This window comes from Lethenteron reissneri, chromosome 9, assembly GCF_015708825.2.
Source record: "Lethenteron reissneri isolate LAM-NWPU_2019-01 chromosome 9, ASM1570882v1, whole genome shotgun sequence".
Lineage (NCBI taxonomy): Eukaryota > Metazoa > Chordata > Hyperoartia > Petromyzontiformes > Petromyzontidae > Lethenteron > Lethenteron reissneri.
The window spans coordinates 12,612,721-12,631,790 of NC_083787.1; the positions used below are offsets into that span (position 1 = coordinate 12,612,721).

At 57.2% G+C, this 19,070-nt stretch overlaps 1 pseudogene; it reads left to right on the forward strand.

Moving 5' to 3' along the window:
- The window catches only part of LOC133340372 (cadherin-15-like), a 42,147-nt pseudogene that overhangs the window by 20,331 nt on the left and 2,746 nt on the right, over positions 1–19,070 (forward strand).

Consider the following 19,070-nt stretch of genomic DNA (forward strand, 5'->3'; position numbering starts at 1 on the left):
GTGAATTGCTGGCGATTGTGTTTTTTATACAGCAGTTCAGGCCGTATCTGTATGGCCGTCACTTTACGGTTCGCACGGACCATGCGGCTCTCCAATACGCTATGCGGGTGGCGCAGCCATCCGGCCAATTGTCCCGATGGTTGGAGGTCCTTCAGGACTACCAATTCACGACGATTTACCGCAAGGGGTTGCGCCACTCGAATGCGGATGCATTGTCACGGTTGCCGACGCGTACGGAATGCGCATGTCAGTCAGGATCGGCGCGGTGTAAACCCTCTGTCGCTGTCCCCGCGGAAGTGGTGCTAGCCGCCACGGATACTACGGGGGTCGACGCCCCCACGGGGAGGGACTCGCTGTTGGCATTGCCTCTCATCGAGTGGGGCCGTCTGCAAATGGCCGACAGCTCCCTACTCGCGCTACGTCGTAAGGTTGACGTTCCCGAGGGCGGGGAAACGCGGGTCGGTTCCTGGGTGTGCAAACAGGGCCTCTTGATGAAGTGGGACTCCATGTCCCGGCGTCACATGCTTGTGGTGCCGGTTGCTGTACGGGGTAAGGTCGTCCTGGCTGCCCATGAACGACTCATGCATCTGGGGTTTCACAAAACGCTCGCCCTCATTCAGCGAGACTACTATTGGCCGGGGATGGGAAATGACGTGGCGAACATTCTTAAGGGGTGTGTAGGGTGCGCTAAAAGAAAACCGCCACCAATAGTGGCTAATCCACCGCTGCAATCCATTCAAGTTTCGCGCACGAACGAATTGGTCGCGCTAGACATCTTGGGGCCCTTTCCCACTACACCTCGGGGAAATAAGTTCCTGCTGGTTGGCGTAGAGTACTTCACCCGCTGGCCCATGGCGTGGCCACTCGCCAACCAGTCGGCTGCGGCAGTGGCGGACGCCTTTGTCCAAGGTTACGTTTTGGACAAAGGCGCCCCCGAACGCTTGCTGACGGATCAGGGAAAAAACTTTTCGAGTGTTTTGTTGCGCGAGGTGTGCGACCTGTTGGGTACAAAGAAAGTACGTACCTCCCCGTACCACCCGCAGACTGACGGTATGGTTGAACGTCTGAACAGGACGATTACGTCTATGCTGTGCCAACAGGTATGCGACGACCAGGTGAATTGGGACTTACAGGTACCCGGGGTACTAGCGGCCTATCGGATGGCACCCCATGCGGCGACGGGGTTTTCTCCATTTTTTCTGATGTATGGGCGGGAGGCTGATCCGGCCATGGACGTCCAACTGGGGATTTCACAGCCACGTGCAAAATCTAAATTGGCAGACCATATTAAGTTTAACATCGCCAAATTGGCTGAGGCGCGAGAGGCTGCGAGATTGAATTCACGCTCTCGGCAGATCGCGAACGAGCGATTGCATGAACGGAAGGTGCATACGCACAATTGGGAACCGGGCGATAAGGCCTGGCTGCATTGTCCACACGCACCGTTGGCTACGTCCCCCAAACTGTTGAGACCATGGAGGGGACCGGTGGAAATTGTGCGGGTTGCACGACCCCAGAGTATACAGATTAAATGGGGAAAACGCCGTTGGTACGTGCACCCCTCCCGACTGAAACCCTACGCGGCGCCGCGTGACCCCGGGTTGTGCCGTGACGACCGAGCGTGTGATGTGACCGTCGACTTGGGGAGGGATGTGTCGCAGGCTGATCCTCACGTGTCTCCACCTGACCCACCCCCAGGTGTCTCGGACCTGACGGCTGTTGACCGTCGGGAACCGGAACCCCGCGGCTCACGCGGAGCCCCGATGCCTGGCCCATGCCTTCCTGAACTGCCGGCGCCGCCGGATGGCCAACTGCGTCCTGTGCCGTACGACGGTCCGGCAAGGCGGACTCGGGCAAGGACGCAACACTTTTCATGAAAAAAAAAAAAATTTATTCTTTTTTTGTTAAAGCCCGACCTCGTTGCCGGCTTCCCCCTCTGCCGGGGTAATGTCCCGTTCAAGGGACGCTCGGACACATTGGGACGCTGCATGAGTCGGAGAGAAAAGAAGAGGAAATGAATAAAGAAAATTTTTTTATTGTTATTCTTTCCGCATACACAGTATCGTTGCCACTCGCCGGATTGTGCATGTTGTTCTTGTTGTGGGTGTGGCGGTTGCTGGGTTTTGCGGATTGCGGTGTTCATGTTGTGTTGTTAGGGTTTGTTGTTATGTTACGGGGCACACATGGGGGTGAAGGGGTGTTGTATGTTTTATTAGCAGCCGGGTCGGCTGCGAGCTATGTGGTAGGGGGTGATGTAGTGGTGGTATTGACGTGCGCCGACAGTGATGGATCACGGGGCGCGGGGTTGGGCACGCGATGTGGGCGTGGCATGGACGCGCGCGCCGGTGGTAAGGCGCGCTCACACAAGCTGGGAAAAGAGGATCGTAGCGAGTGCGCAGTGATTGGTCAGAAAAGTGGGTGCTCTCAGCGACGTCCGCAGGAGGGGTATAAAGGGAGACGCGCGAGAGCACTCGTGGTCAGTGTTAACCAGTTGAAGACCGAAGACGGGGTGGAGGAGGTAGTGGCCCGAGACCCCTAGTCCCGCCGTCCTTGTGGGGACCGGGGCCCTGTGTGGCTCGGAGCCGAGACTGGGGGACCGTAGTCCGACGCCCGTGTGGGTCGGGACGGTGGTACCCAGAGCCGAGACGGGCACCCCGGCTGGGTGTGTCCCGGAAGGCTACGGGGCGTAAGAGCCCGTGTCAGTACAGCTGAGTGGGTGTTGGTCACCCGTGTAGCTGAGTGGGTGTTGGTCACCCGGGTAGCTGAGTGGGTGTTGGTCACCCGTGTAGCTGAGTGGGTGTTAGTCACCCGTGTAGCTGAGTGGGTGTCCGTCACCCGTGTAGCTAAGTGGGTGTTAGTCACCCGTGTGACGAAGTAGGGTGTTAGTCATCCGTGTAACTACAAGTTGGTGAAAATAAAGAGTGTGCTACCCGTGAAGTCGTCTCCTGCCGAGTTACTACTTTACACAAGCAAGCGAACTTAATATAAAGGATTTAAAAATGTTTGTAATTAAAATGTTATTGCACCTCAAACGTGTACGTTTCATTGCTTATATAAAAGCTCACAGTTGGCGTGAAATCCCAAAGATGATTCCTCACCGGCCCCTTTAATCTCTGTCGGACCCGGCCCCCCAAAATGAGGATAATCGCACTGCAACTTGGGGGCCGCGTGTTTACAAACGCCTCGGCCGCTGTTGTGATTACTCCCAGTCCGTCACTGAATGGGGGGAGGGTTACACAAGCTACCTCTCCATCTCGCGTGTCTCCTCACCTCTTACCCCTCCCGCCAGGGTTTCGCGCTGAAGGCCGGAGCCTCCGATGAGTGGCTGCAGTCCGGCGTAGACGGGTGGTGGCTGCGCTACTCCCAAGATGTCGTGGTGGCGGCCACGTCGGTGAGCGGCGGGGGTCGCGTGAAGAGAGCCTGGGTCATCCCGCCCATCAGCGTCGCCGAGAACCTGCCCCAGCGCAGCCTCCCCAAGTTCCTGGTGCAGGTAAGGGGTGGAGGGGGGAGGGGGCGTTCGCTCACGGTTGGCTACGTACGGTGCGAAAGAAGTTAAATATACACAGACGGACAGGACGCTCACACAGAGACGCCCCTCGCTCAGGGCCCTCCTGTAGCGCTGGGATCGCGGCACGGGGCATCGCCGTGACGCTCCCACGCGGGAGGTGACCTCCCCGTAGTACCACACAGCGCGCCAAAGACAAAGATTCCCCCGAATAGCCTGAACAGACTGTTGGGGCAAGTGCTGTTAGCGAGCACCTGTGAAGACCGGCACGGCACACGAGGTGGTGGATGGCCAGCACCACGCCCTACCGCCTTTGATGATTTTACACACCGCACCAAGTACTCATTTAAGTGCTGAGTCGATCTAGAGGAGGGCCAGTACCGGTTCAAACAATCGTCACCGGTGGTGGCCGTGAGCGAGAATCGAACCCGGGCTCGTAGCGCCCCGACCGCCACACCACCGCTCCCCGACAGCAGCGCACCCAGCACACTGACAGACAGACGCACGCATGCGGCTCGTGAAACGCCGAGGTGTTACAGAGCGCCCACAGACAGGGCCGCAGAACGTGACGCACAGAGGCCGGCCGCGAGAAGTCGGCGAGAAAGCGTTCAGCTCGTGACGCGAGGGCGAGTCCGTAGACTGAGCGCGCGCCAGCTCTCCGATCGCGCTGCTCAACCCCGCCACCACCGTGGCGAACGCAGTCTGCACCCAGAGTCTAAGCAGCGGCTACAGCAGCAGCTGCAGCAGCAGCTACAGCAGCAGCTACAGCTGCAGCAGCAGCTACAGGAGCAGGCTGTGCGCAGAAGCTTCCCGCAGCTCTGGGTGTGCGAGTTCCTTCCTCACCGCGCTCGCGTCCGCGTGGTGCACGCAGATCAAGTCGGACAAGCAGGCGAACACCACCATCATCTACAGCGTCAAGGGCGTGGGCGTCGACCTGCCGCCCACGGGCGTGTTCCGCATCGACAAGGCGTCTGGCAACATCTACCTGGAGAAGCCGCTCGACCGCGAGGAGAGGCCGCAATTCCGCGTAAGTGAAGGCAGCGCCTCTCGTCCGCACCGTCCGTGTTCCAGCGCACGTCGCACCATCGTCAATCACGGTCATCGCATCGTCATCATCAATCGGAGCACGCGGCTCTAAATTAAATGATTAAACTAAACAATGTTTTTTTTATTTTACCAGCTAAGGCCCACTGAGCTGTGTAGCTCTTTTTCAGAAGCGACCTGGCCACAAATGATAGCTCAACGAAGTGGCTTATCATCGTGTGGAAATTTAAAGCAGCCAAATACTCTAAACGCACGTTTATAAATGTGGAGGACCCACGGGGAGATAAGACACACAAACTCCAAATAATGCAGGTGTCAGGATCGGGATCCAACCGAGAACCTCCTGCACACCAGGCGAGGTAGATCTCCACACCGTGGCTCAGCAGTAGGGCGAGCGGCCCGCACTGCTACGAGTTCCATCCTGGTTGGCGGGCTGACTCAGCCCATCATCCGTCCGGGTGGTTTAAAATTCGTACCATCGTGTGGGGAAGGCTGACAGTGGTTGTATTTTGCATAGACAGATCACCGCGATGGGAATGTGAAATTTCCACGATTGGCTCTCTGCACATTTGAGCACGAAATCACGTTGACATCATCAGCAACATCATCATCATCATCATCATCCATGAGAGGGGGTGATGGCGCATGATGCACAGCTAACGTGCTCGGGGCCTTCGGAGTGTTCGGAGGAGTTTGGAGATCGCGCTGCGCGCTCATAGAACAGCAGCAGCAGCAGCTGGGACAGCAGCAGCAGCTGGGACAGCAGAAGCAGCAGCAGCAGCTGGGACAGCAGAAGCAGCAGCAGCAGCTGGGACAGCAGAAGCAGCTGGGACAGCAGAAGCAGCAACAGCAGCTGGGACAGCAGCAGCAGCTGGGACAGCAGAAGCAGCTGGGACAGCAGAAGCAGCAACAGCAGCTGGGACAGCAGCAGCAGCTGGGACAGCAGAAGCAGCAGCAGCTGGGACAGCAGCAACAGCTGGGACAGCAGAGAGCGCCCCTCCGTGCTGAGCGGCTGTGCGTGACGGTGCCGCCCAACGCGACGGCACCGGCCAGTGGCCGTGACTGAATCGATGCGCCAGGCGCTCGCGGTCATCGAGGGCAGGGGGGGTAGATGGGGGGGTAGATGGAGGGGGTAGATGGGGGGGGTAGATGGAGGGGGTAGATGGAGGGGGTGGGGGCGGTTGGCTTAGAGAGGGTGGAGAGTGTCGCGCCAGACGTGCGGTGATCACCTTCGTGGCACGGGGGGGGGGGGGGGGGGGGAGGTGGCAACCTCCCGTTTTGGTACCTCTATAAACGGGCACCGGCAGAGTCTGTTGCTACGCGGTTCTCCCGAGGGGCCCGAATTAGCCGGCGCGTTGATCTTCGTGACCTTGCGCCAGCCCCCACCAAAACACACGCGGCGCGCACCCTTGCAGGGAGACCACCACAAAACAAGACAGAGGTCCCCCATGTAGCCTTCATCGACTGTCGGGCCAAGTGCTGTGAGCGAGCAGCGCCTAGGAAGGCCGGCACTGTGGCGCACGAGGGGGTGGGTGGCCAGCACCACGTTCCTGGTGCCGATGTTTACGCATCGCACCGAGTACTCGGTGGGGGAGGAGGCCCAGGACTGGGTGAGATATTCATCACTGGTGTTGGTGGCCGTGAGCGGGAAACGAACTTGGGTCCGCTGGGTTCGTAGCGCAGCGCACTAACCGCTGGGTTCGATCCCGACCTTGACGCTTGCTGTCTAATTGGAGTTTGCGTCTCTCTCTCTCCCCGTGGTCACGTGGATTTTTCTCCGGGTCCTCCGGTTTTACCCCTCCACATTTATAATCAACGTGAGTTTAGAGTACTTGGCTAATATAAATGTCCACATGATAAGCCACTTCGTTGAGCTATCATTTGTGGCAAGGTCGCTTCTGAAAAAGAGTTATCGAGCTCAGCGGGCCTCAGCTGGTATAAAGAAAACAGTTTAAAAATAGTTTTACGGAAGTCTCCAACTCTTTCCATCGACTATCTGGCCTATGAAGAAGGTCCATTGCCCGAAACGTCATCTATGGAGTGGGCCGCGCGCGCGTGCAGTGATTGACCGAAACTACTGCCGCGGTATTAACCAGGGCCGCCTTTCAGCATTCCAACTCGAACTTTTCCAGCGACAGGCAAACCCACCACTTGCCTCTGGGCCGTGCCACCGCCCGCCCTCTGCCAGCTTCACAGACTGCGCATTGAGTGTGAGGCCGGGAGGGCTCCAGGTATCCAGCGCTGTGCAGCTGCACGTGCAGCAGCCGGTGACGATGGTATGAGGACCGGCCCGGTGGAAGCAGTCTTCTCTGACAGCTGCATCTGTGTCTGCTTCTGACACCCCCTCGTCTCCCCCCCCACCTCGTCCCCCCCCCCCCACCTCGTCCTACCCCCCTCGTCTCGCATCGCCTCTCACCTCACCTCCCTCTGATGCTCCCCTCGCCACGATGCTCCATTCCCGCGTAGAGAATGACGAACACAGGCACAGTAACAGTGTGTGTGCAGGGTGTGTGTAGTGCAGTAACAGTATGTGTGTGCAGGGTGTGTGTAGTGCAGTAATAGTGTGTGTGTGCAGGGTGTGTGTAGTGCAGTAACAGTGTGTGTGTGCAGGGTGTGTGTAGTGCAGTAACAGTGTGTGTGTGCAGGGTGTGTGTAGTGCAGTAATAGTGTGTGGGTGCAGGGTGTGTGTAGTGCAGTAACAGTGTGTGTGTGTGCAGGGTGTGTGTAGTGCTGTAATAGTGTGTGTGTGCAGGCTGTGTGTAGTGCAGTAATAGTGTGTGTGTGCAGGGTGTGTGTAGTGCAGTAACAGTGTGTGTGTGCAGGCTGTGTGTAGTGCAGTAACAGTGTGTGTGTGCAGGGTGTGTGTAGTGCAGTAATAGTGTGTGGGTGCAGGGTGTGTGTAGTGCAGTAACAGTATGTGTGTGCAGGGTGTGTGTAGTGCAGTAACAGTGTGTGTGTGTGCAGGGTGTGTGTAGTGCTGTAATAGTGTGTGTGTGCAGGCTGTGTGTAGTGCAGTAATAGTGTGTGGGTGCAGGCGGTGTGTAGTGCAGTAATAGTGTGTGTGTGCAGGGTGTGTGTGTGTAGTGCGGTGATGGTGCGCGTGTGTGTCCGTCCCCAGATCAAAGCGTACGCGCTGGACGCGGCGGGCAAGGCCGTGGAGGAAGCCGTGGACCTGGACATCATCGTGGTGGACATGAACGACAACCGTCCCGTCTTCAACAGCAGCGTCTTCGTGGGGCACGTCAAGGAGAACTCGGAACCCGGTGACTCCCTCCTCCCCCCTCGCCCGTTCCAAACTCGCCCTCTCTCAACTCGCCCGCTCACTCCCATTGCACTCACTCCCATCACACAAACTTACGTGACACTTAAATGCAAAAGCAGTGCAGCAACAAGGACGCCAGCGAGGCGTCTTAAAAATAAAAGCCCAGGAGCAAAGCAATGCAGATGACGAGACGGAGATACGAGCGCTTGGCGTGTGACTCGTGGAGGAGGAATATCCACGAAAGACTCAAACATCAATTAATCTGGGACATTTGGGAATGTTTGCAATAGTTCTCTTCCACGCATGGATTTGCGCGCGCGTGGGTATTCATTCGTCGAGGCGAGCTCGGTCTCGCCTGGTACGGTGGCGAGATGTTAACTACCTCGCCTGGTATACAGGAGGGTGGAGTAAGGAGATTGGAGGTTCGACCCTTACTCCCACGCCGGCATGTTTGGAATTTGCATGTCTCTCTCCCCGTAGTCGCGTAGATTTTTCTCCGGGTCCCCCGGGTTTTTCCCTCCACATTTAGAAACGTGCGTTTTAGAGTCTTGGCTGCTGTAGATTTCCACGTGACGATAAGCCACTTCGTCGTGTTATTGTTTGCGGCCAGGTCACTTAAGAGAAAATGGATGTATAGCTCAGTGGGCTTTACCTGGTAAAATAAAAATAGTCGTTTAGGTGTAATCGTATTTTCGGGACGGAGCGTTACCGCCGCGGCATCTGCGCGATGCGCGCACCCCTCGCCATGTGGCCCAACACGAACCTCCTGGGGTCACGCGATGACGAGTCTCCGGCATGCGCCTGGTTGGCGCGCGAGGCACGTGCGGCGCGCACCCCATTCGCCACGGAGCAGCGGCGGCCCAGCGGCCCACACACGCGCAGACACACACAGGACACACACAGGCCCATCACGAGTTAAACATAGCAGGGGAGGCCACTGACAGCGCCGTGGGGGGGCTGGGAGGGTGCACGCATCAAGAACAGCAGCCGCGTGGCCAACTGTTCACGAGGCATTTCAATTATCTGTCCGCCTTTCGATTTGAAGCTTTCGTGACTGCAGGGATTCATCTTCTTGGTTCTTTCGGTAAAGTCACATAGAATGGAAATAATAAAATAATACATAAATAAAAGATTTTATTATGTTTTATTTTTATTATTTTATTATTTCCATTCTACGGGACTTTACCGAAAGAACCAAGAAGATATCTGTCCGCCGTGAAAGCGCGCCGTCTGCCGAGGGCTGCGGGGGTCAAAGTTGTGCTCCCGTTTTTAGTCAACATTTTATTTTTGTTCTTTCAAATTAACACATTTCACCGAGATTATCTCTCGGGCCGTGCCATCTCACAAGGGATTGTCGACGCAGGTGGAAATATGTTCGAGTTGATTGATTCATTAAGTATGGAAACGGGGACATTTTGGTTGCCTACCGAGGTGGAGGTGGCTGGGGTTGGGGCCGGGAGGAGCGGGGGGGGGGCACGTTGGGTCTGCCCACTGGGGACTAGCACCTCCAATTAGCACGGTTAGCTACGTATGGTACGAAAGAAATTCAACATGCATACAGTACATAGTGGGGAGACAAAAGCGGCCGGACGCAGCAACGGATGCGTCGCTGCGCCCGTGACGGTGCCCCCCCCCCCTCCGCTGTCCGGCTCGCCGCGCCCGCAGGGGCTCTCGTGATGCGCGTCGGCGCGTTCGACGCGGACGACCCCAACACGGACAACGGCGACCTGCGCTTCTCCATCTCGGACCAGTCCCCGGAGCAGCCCGAAGCCTCCATGTTCAGCATCGACCCCCACACGGGAGACATTCGCACCGTGACCGTCGGCCTCGACCGAGAGGTGAGAGGCCACCGCTCGCGCGAGTCCGCGTGGCGATGCGTCAACATCAGCGCCGGCACGTGGCGCTGGCCGCCCCACAGCCTTCGTGTGGCGTGTCGGCCTTCACTGGCGCTGCTGCGCGAACAGCGCTTGCCCCCAAGCAGGCTGCGTGTGTGTGGGGAGTGGCAGTGCAGCGGTTAGCGCGCTGCGCTCACGGCCACCAACACCAGTGACCATTATCTTAACCAGTGGGCCTCCTCCACTAGGTCAACTCAGCCTCAAATTAATACTTGGTGCGATGCGTAAATATCAGCACCGGGGCGTGGTGCTGGCCACCCACCCAGTCGTGTGCCGTGCCGGCCTTCATAGGCGCTGCTCGCTAGCAGCCCTTGCCCCAACAATCTGTTAAGGCTACACGGGTGATCTTTGTCTATGTGTGCTTCCGTAACATTCATGCTGTGTGCAGGATGCCGCTGAGAACATCATCTCATCGTCCCCACGTATGTCTGTGCGCGCGTTTACTTACACTCATTCACACGCATGTGCACACAAACACGCTCACTCGCGCACAAACACGCGGACACACACACGCTCAAACACACACACGCGCACACACGCTCACACACACGCTCACACACACGCACACACACGCTCACACACACGCGCACACACGCTCACACACACGCTCACACACACGCACACACACGCTCACACACACGCGCACACACGCTCACACACACGCTCACACACACACGCGCACACACACGCTCACCCCCAGGCGGTGGCGAGCTACAACCTGACCCTCCAGGTGTCGGACATGGCTGGGGGCCCCGCGGGCCTGGTCACCACGGCGACGGCCATCGTTCACGTGGACGACGTCAACGACAACGGCCCTCGGTTCACGCAGAGCTCGGTACCACCACGTGGCCTCAGCCTCCTCCTCCTCATCCTCCTCATCCCGCTGCTCACTGCACGCACACACAAAGACAAAGATCCTCCGCCCCGTATAGCCTTAGCAGACAGTTGGGGCAAGTGCTGTTAGCGAGCGCCTAATAGAAAATATTATTTAAAGGTATCTCGTTGGTGTTTGAACATCTTAATACCTGTTGTATTACCAGAAAGGGTACAAGCTCTACTTATTTTTTTTTCATGTTGATACCGGCAAAACGATCCCATAGAGATTCATTATTATTTTTTCATCCAAGGAAATCCACACTGAGTAAAATTACTTTTTTGTCAGGAGGGTCCTGCTGCTGCTGCTAGGACGTTGCGTTTTTATTTTCAGATGTTGTCAGCCGATGAGGCATGACTTGTGTTTATTATTATACACGTGGGTGGAGGAAACCAGAGCACCCTGAGAAAGCCCACTCCATGCGCGAGGTGGCAACGCCGCGCCCCCGTACAGATGGACTCAGGTGGCGATTAGTCCACTTGCAGTACTCGCCATACCGTATCAGCCAATTAATGGGCGAGTTTACGCGTGGGAGGAAACCGGAGGATCTAGAGAAAACCCCACGCTTGCGAGGGGGCAACACTATATCCCCGTACAGACGAAGCAGGTGAGTTCCACTTCATTGCTGTACCGCCTTCTCCTGGCAGAGCGAGTGTAGAGACACCTTCTCGATGCCCACGTGGGAGGGAGTTTCGCAACCTGTGTGAGTGGTGATCCACCAACCATCGCTGCTGCCTCCACAGCGCCGGCTCACAGACGGCCACGTGCAGCAGCGGAGCCACCACCTTCTCAGCACGGCTCCCATGCCGACGCCGCTGTGTGCTTCTGCAGAGGGGAAGCGGCAGTGAGCGTGGGGCTGCGGGACCAATGGCTTTCGTAGCGGGACTCCAACTCATTCTCAGAGCGAGCAGCGATTGCCGTGCATGGCAGTGAGGAGCTCGCATTTGGCTCCAATTCCAAATGGCTCACATGGCGGAGCCTACACAGGCTCAGATTGGGTTGCGGCAGACGCAACTCACTCGTGAAATCAACCGAACAATGGTCCTTGTCAGGAGAAACAAACCACGTGGGTCATCTCCTGAGATGCCCCGCAGCGCCATAATGCACCACTCCTCAATATGTGGCAATGCCAACACCAGAAGCGGTGGCCTGTGCAAACATGTTGAGAAAAGACCCGTGGAGGTTGGACAGGGAACACGACGAAGAAGATCGCGTGTGTGTGTATGGGAGGAGCGGTGGAGCATCAGTTGGCGCGCTGAGCTTCGAACCCGGTCACCCGAGTTCGATTCCCGCTCACGGCCAACACCGGTGGCGATAATTTGAACCGATCTTGGGCCTCCCCTAGGTCGACTCAGCCTCAAATGAGTACCTGGTGCGGTGTGTAAACATCGCCACTCGGGAGACAAAGGCGGCCGGGCGTGGCGCCGACCACCCACCCCTCTCGCATGTGACGTGCCAACTTTCATAGGCGCTGCTACTTTCCAACGGCCCTTGCCCCAACAGTCTGTTGAGGCTACACGGTGGGGGGGGGGATCTTTGTCTGTGTAGTTCATGGCGGTGGTGGGCGAGGGGGACGTGGGCCGCGCCGCGGTGCTCGCCGTGCGCGACGCGGACGTGCCCGGCACGCCGGCGTGGCGCGCCCGCTACCGCATCGCGGCCGGGGACTCGGGCGGCCTCTTCACCGTGGACACCGACCCCGAGACCAACGCCGGCATCCTCACCATCACTCAGGTGACGCCACCGCCACCACCACCACCACTACCGCCACCACCGCCACTACCACCACCACTACCATCACTCAGGTGCCGCCACCACCACCACCACCACTACCGCCACTTCCACCACCACAACCACCACCACCACCACCGCCACTTCCACCACCACCACTCCCACCACTACCACCACTACCACCACCACCACCACTACCACCACCACTACCATCACTCAGGTGCCGCCACCGCCACAACCACCACCACCACTACCACCACTACCGCCGCTACCACCACCGCCGTCACCACCACTACCACCACTACCACCACTACCGCCACCACTGCCGCCACTACCACCACCACTACCACCACGACTACCACGACTACCACCACTACCACCACTACCACCACCACCACAACCGCCACTACTACCATCACTACCACCACTACCGCCACCACCACCGCCACTACCACCGCCACCACCACCACCGCCACTATGAGCTTTGATTACAGCACGGTTGGCTATGTACTGTGCGAAAGAAGTTTAATATACTGTACATACAAAGACAATCATCGATGTGATGATAATTATAAGTTTATGTATTTCTCCAGGAGAGCCACGCTCTTCATGAGGCTCCTGCATTGGGTTCTCATTTTAAGGAAACTGGAGCACTGGAGAAAATCCACGCAAGCGAGGGGTCAACGCTCTAGCCCTGCACAGATTGAGATTTATTTATTCTTATTTGGATTTGATTTACTTCAGCAGCTGGGCTTTGTTCCATGGACACTCTGCGACGGCGCAGATGTTATAGAGAGCTTAGTTACAATCAGATGGAAACAGGTGGGAGCAGGCGATTAGTTTGCACTTATCTGTGCCGCCTTCTCCTGGCGAGCATCTCCTTGACGCCCACGGGAAGGAGTTTCACAGCCCATCCGTGTGTGAGCCAGCAACCCTCGCTGCTGCTGCTGCTGCTTCCACAGCGCTGGGCTAGCACAGGCAGTCGCGTGCTGCAGCGTAGCCACCACCGCCCGGCCAGCGACGTATCACTATCTCAGGCTGAAACGTATTAAATCATTATTCCTGTAGAGTGTGTAGTGTTGTGTGTCTGCGTGTCGTCTTTGTGGTTGGCCAGGACTTCAATACAGCACAGGGGAGACGAGGGAATAGCCTAACGGGGCTTTGGTTCACTCGTGAGACGCAAGTTTATCCAGACGTTTGGAAAGTTTGAAATGCACTAGAGGAAGGATGTGGGGCAGCGTGTGTGAAATATAAAGTAGCAGTCAAATATACCACGAGTCCATCATCGCCAGCATCATCAACAACTCAGCGTTCGTTCATCCGTCCGTCACCGCGACACCGTTCACGTGCGTGCGGTGGACACCCCCCCCCCCCCCCCCCGTCTGCGCCGACAGCCGCCTGGACTACGAGACGAGCACGCGCTACGTGCTCACGGTGGTCGCCGAGAACGAAGCGCCGCTGGAGACGGCCGCTGCCGTCGGGGACCAGGAGGAGGGGGCGGCCGGGGGGGCGTCGGCGGCGACGGTCACCGTCTACGTGCAGGACCGCAACGAGGCGCCCGCCTTCCCCGAGAGCCCGCGCCGCGTGGCGCTCGGGGAGCACACGCGGCGCGGCGACGCCGTCGCGCGCTACGCGGTCACCGACCCCCGACCACATCGCCAACCAGAAGATCACGTGAGCGCCCGCACGCACGCAGATGATAGGTTCCCCGCCCGCCCTTGCCCCATCCACCCCGGCGTAGCCTGTGACAGGCTGTCGGGGCTAAGTGCTGGCGGCGGGCAGCGCCTACGAAGGCCGGCACTGAGTGGCGTACGAAGGGGGTGGGTGGTCAGCACCACGTCCCCGGTGCCGATGCTTTCTACACACCGCAACCGCGTACTCATTTGAGGCTGAGTCGACCTAGGGAAGGAGGTCCAGGGCCGGTTGAGATAGTCGTCACTGGTGTTTTTGGCCGTGAGCGGGAATCGAACTCGGGTCGCTGGGTTCGTAGTGCAACGCGCGAACCGCTGCACCAAATACAACGATCCACAGTTATCCTGAACAGACTGTAGGGGCAAGTGCTGTTAGCGAGCACCTATGAAGGCCGGCACGGCACACACGAGGGAGTGGGTGGCCAGCACCACGACCGACCGCCTTTGTCTCCCCAGTGGCGATGTTTACACACAGCAATAGGTATTATTTTGAGGCTGAGTCGACCTAGGGGAGGCCCAGGACCGGATCGAATAATCGTCACTGGTGTTGGCCGTGAGTGGGAATCATTTAAGGTTGAGTCGACCTAGGGGAGGACCTATTTTTTCATGGGTTTTATATGCCGCTTTTCATTGGTCGCGAGCGAGAATCGAATTCGGATCGCCGGTTTCGTGGCACAGTGCGCTAATCAATGCTCCACCGCTCCCCACGCACACACATGCTCTACATATGCACAAAGTGTGTTATATATGGTACACGTAAGCACACATACTTTACGCACACACGTACATAAGCTTCCTGTGACAAAACGTTGGCGGAGAACACATTTCTTAAAATACTCTTCACATACAAATTTTGTTATGGAAACGCTACATTTTAAACGTAGGCTTCCACAACCAAAATTATGATTCATAATTAAATGTGGGTTCAATCATCGCGTAGCTACAGTGCCAATGTTCAGCTGTATCCTGGAGGGATGTTGAAAAGCAAGCAACATTGCCCACTTGACCACGTGATTTGATTGGATCTGTCGCTGGGTGGCGGCGATTATAACTGAACATTGGCATTATTATTGTAGTATTATTATTGTACCCACATGACGATCCAACCCACAGGAAACTAACTATGAATCTGAAACAGTAAATTCGGTTCACGGCAATGACTGCGCAAGCGTGTGGACAGACGGGGATGTGCGTGTCGCGGGTAGCGCTACGCTGCGCTACGAACCCGGCGACCCGAGTTTGATTCCCGCTCACGGCCAACACCGGTGACGATTATCTGAACCGGTCCCTGAGCTTCCCCTAGGTCGACTCAGCCTCAAATGAGTCCCTTGTTATGGTGTATACAAAATATCGCCACTGGGGAGATGAATGTGGTCGGTCGTGGTGTTGGCCACCCACCCCTTCACGCGTGACGTGTCGGCCTTCATAGGCGCTCCTCGCAAACGGCACTTGCCCCAACAGTCTGCTAAGGCTACACGGGGGATCTTTGTGTTTGTGGCCCGCACCACCCGACGGCGCTGCAGCTACACGGTGACGTGGGACCCGGCGGGCTGGCTGGACGTGGACGTGGACACGGGCGACATCACCGCCAAGCGGGACTTCGACAAGATGTCGGGATTCCTGGAGGGAGGCGTGTACTCCGCTGTGATCATGGCAGAGGACGATGGTGAGTGGCACACACAAAGACAAAGATGCCCCCCCCCTGTATAGCCTTAACAGACTTTTGGGTCAAGTGTTGTTAGCAAGCAGCAGCGCCTATGCAGGCCAGACCGGCACACAAAGGGGTGGGTGGCCAGCACCACGCCCGGCCGCCTTTGTCTCCCCAGTGGCGATATTTTCACACCACACAAGATACTAATTTTGAGGCTGAGATCGACCATAAATGGTTCAGATAATCGTCACTGGTTTTGGTGGCCGCGAGCGGGAATCGAGGTTCGTTGCGCAGTGCGTCAACCGCTGCACTCCAGCTCCGCATGCAAAGATACCCCGTATAGCCTTCACAGACTGTTGGGGCAAGTGCTGTTCGCGAGCGCCTCCGCATACATACATACAAAAACAAAGATCCCCCGTATCGCCTTAACAGACTGTTGGGGCACGTGCTGATCGCGAGCGCCTCCGCATACATATATAGAAAGACAACGATCGCGTGCTTGTTCTGGTGCTCGCTAACAGCACTTGACCAACAGTCTGCTAAGGCTGTTCGGGGCATCTTTGTATTTGCACACACACACATGGAGAGACACGCGCACGCACGATCTTGTTGGACGTGAGAACATCTCCGCCTGCGCCCACGCCGTGCGCTATCACCCCCCTCCCCCTGGTGACGCCGCCGCTGCCCGGCGCGCTCTGTCCCCGCGGCGGCGCAGGCATCCCGCCGCACACGGCCACGGGCACGCTGCACGTGACGCTGCTGGAGCAGAACGACTTCGCGCCCGCGCTGTCCCCGCGCGCCGGCGTGCTGTGCCACGAGCGGGCCAAGGGCGAGGGGCTGCTGCTGCAGGGCTGGGGACGCAGACCTGGCGCCACAGGCCGCACCCTTCCACTTCGCCTTTCACCCGGACTTCCCCGAGTTCGCCGACAACTTCACCATCACGCCCGTCAACGGTGGGGTGCCGACGCCGGGCTCGCGCCACCGCGATCCGAAACCGCGAAAGGCAGCGGGGTTGTGGGAGATGGCACAAATACAACTGAAATAATATTTGTTTTTCTCTCCGCCTGATGACGGCCGCTTGTGTTGCGATCAAAATGTCATCAGTTTTTTAAATTTTATTTTATTTTCTATCTACGCGATTTTACCGAAAAAAAGAATATGAATTCCTGCAGTCACGAAAGTTAAAAGTCTAAATTTTACAACTGAAAAAGCTAAACAACTTTATTTTTATTTTACAGGTAAGGCCCACTACTCAGCCACGTAGCTCTGTTTTTTAAGAAGCGACCTGGCGCTGGCAAATGATAGCCCAACTTAGTAATGAGCTTACCTCGTGGGAAATTACAGCTGCCAAATACCACTAAACGCACGTTGATTCTCAACTTGAAAAGGAAAAACCGGAGGACTAGGAGAAAAATCCACACGACCACGGGGTAAAGACATGCAAACTCCAAATATACAGCAGCAGGCGTCAGCGTCGGGATCGAACCCGCGACCGTCCTGTATACCAGGCGATGGGTCGTTAACATCGCCCAGCCACCGGTGAGGATGATGAGAGAGACACGCAAACTCCAAATATACAGCAGCAGGCGTCAGCGTCGGGATCGAACCCGCGACGTCCTGTATACCAGGCGAGGTCGTTAACATCTCTACATCACGATGCTCCCTCCCTGCTCGATGTCTGTCACCGTTTCTGGCTCAGTGCATGGCTCAGACTGCAAGTGGATTCATTTCCATCTGTACGGGGGATTGAGTGTAATTGCACCTGCCTCGAACACGTGCTGTTTAATCCCGCTATTCCGGCTTCCTGTCCCCACGTGCAGCTGTTAAGCACTCACGAACAGAGATGGCCAAACGTCCCAAAATAGGGAGACCCGGCGGTAGCGCCACGCCCTGTTGCAGAGGTTCACGGTTCGGATCCAGCGGCCGCCCTGGTTAATACTGCGGCTGAGAGTATTAACTATTTTAATAATAATACTAATAATACTACGCGTGTCTGAGTATTATTATTATTCGCAAGAGTTGTCCGTTTTGTTTCGGCGTCACAGACCAGTCAATTAAACAACAACAACAAAACGATCCGCAGACACTGTGCATGTGATTCTCAATGTGGAGGGAAAAACCGGAGGACCCGGAGCAAAATCCACGCGACCAAAAGGGAGACCATGGAGACTCCACACACACAGCAGGCGTCAGGGTCGGGAATGAACCACAACCCCCTGTATACTAGGCGATGGAGTTAACATCTCGCCACGCGGCTCCCCTTGTATACATGCAGGACAACTCGCGAAAAAGAGTCATGAGACTGGGCGAGGCTTTCCTGGGTAAACGAGCGGAACGGTGACGATGATCGCGATGATGGCGATGATTCGAAGACCGCCTTGTGACACCGGTGCTGGATCCCTTCGTACATCCGTGCGAAAACATTTGCTCATTTTGGCGCTGTAATTGTCATGAATGACACGCATAAAATAATAACATTGTTATATTACGTAGGAGATGGAGAGGTGGCAGAGTGGTCAGTGTACTGCAGTGTGAACACGGGTCCTGTGGGTGATTGTGTGCGTGTTGCGTCTGTGGGTGGCTGTGCTGCCCGTGGGTGGTTATGTCTGTGGGTGGCTGCGTCGTCTCCCTGACAAGTGGTTGCGTCTGGGTGGCTGCGCCGTGGGTGGCCGCGCCACCGCGTCGTGTCCGCACAGGCACCCACGCGCTGCTGCAGCTGCGGGTGGAGCAGGTGAGGGAGGGCGACTACGAGCTGCCGCTCGTCCTCTCCGACTCGGGCTCGCCCGCCCTGGCCGACTCGCCGACACTCAACCTCACCGTGTGCACCTGCGACGCGTTCGGCGACTGCGTGGTCAAGGCCTTCATCGTGGGGGGGCCGGCCATGGGCCTCAGCACCCCCGCCATCCTCGCCATCATTTCCTCCATCATCGCCCTGCTGCGTGAGTTTGCAGCCTCGATTGTGACGAACAACCTCCACTCAGACCGCCCTGGGGGCTGGGGGGCTGGGGGGGGGGCGGCGGGTGGAGGTGAGACACGGGGCCCACAGGTAGCCGCAGTCACCCCGCTTGTTGTTGCAGAGGTTCGAATCCGGCAGGCGGCCCTGGTTAACACTGCACTGTGTGTTAACCGTGCAATACGTCATCCACGGTGGTGGGTGTCCAAAGATATGTGACGTCATTCGACGAGGACGAGGCCCCTGTGTGCCGCCTCCACCGTCCAGATGTACTGAGTCGGGAAGCGACAGCAGAGCGTCGTCTCCCGCTTGCCTGGACATCAGCAGCACCCTGCTGACGAGGAAGCTCGAATCGTCGCGAGGCTGCCCGGCACAGTAAAGCAGTGAGGCATTTACGAGCCGCGCTGTGATCTGTTGTTTCGTTCCGATGATCTGCCGCATCTGCGCGCTGATGCCGCGTGCCGCGC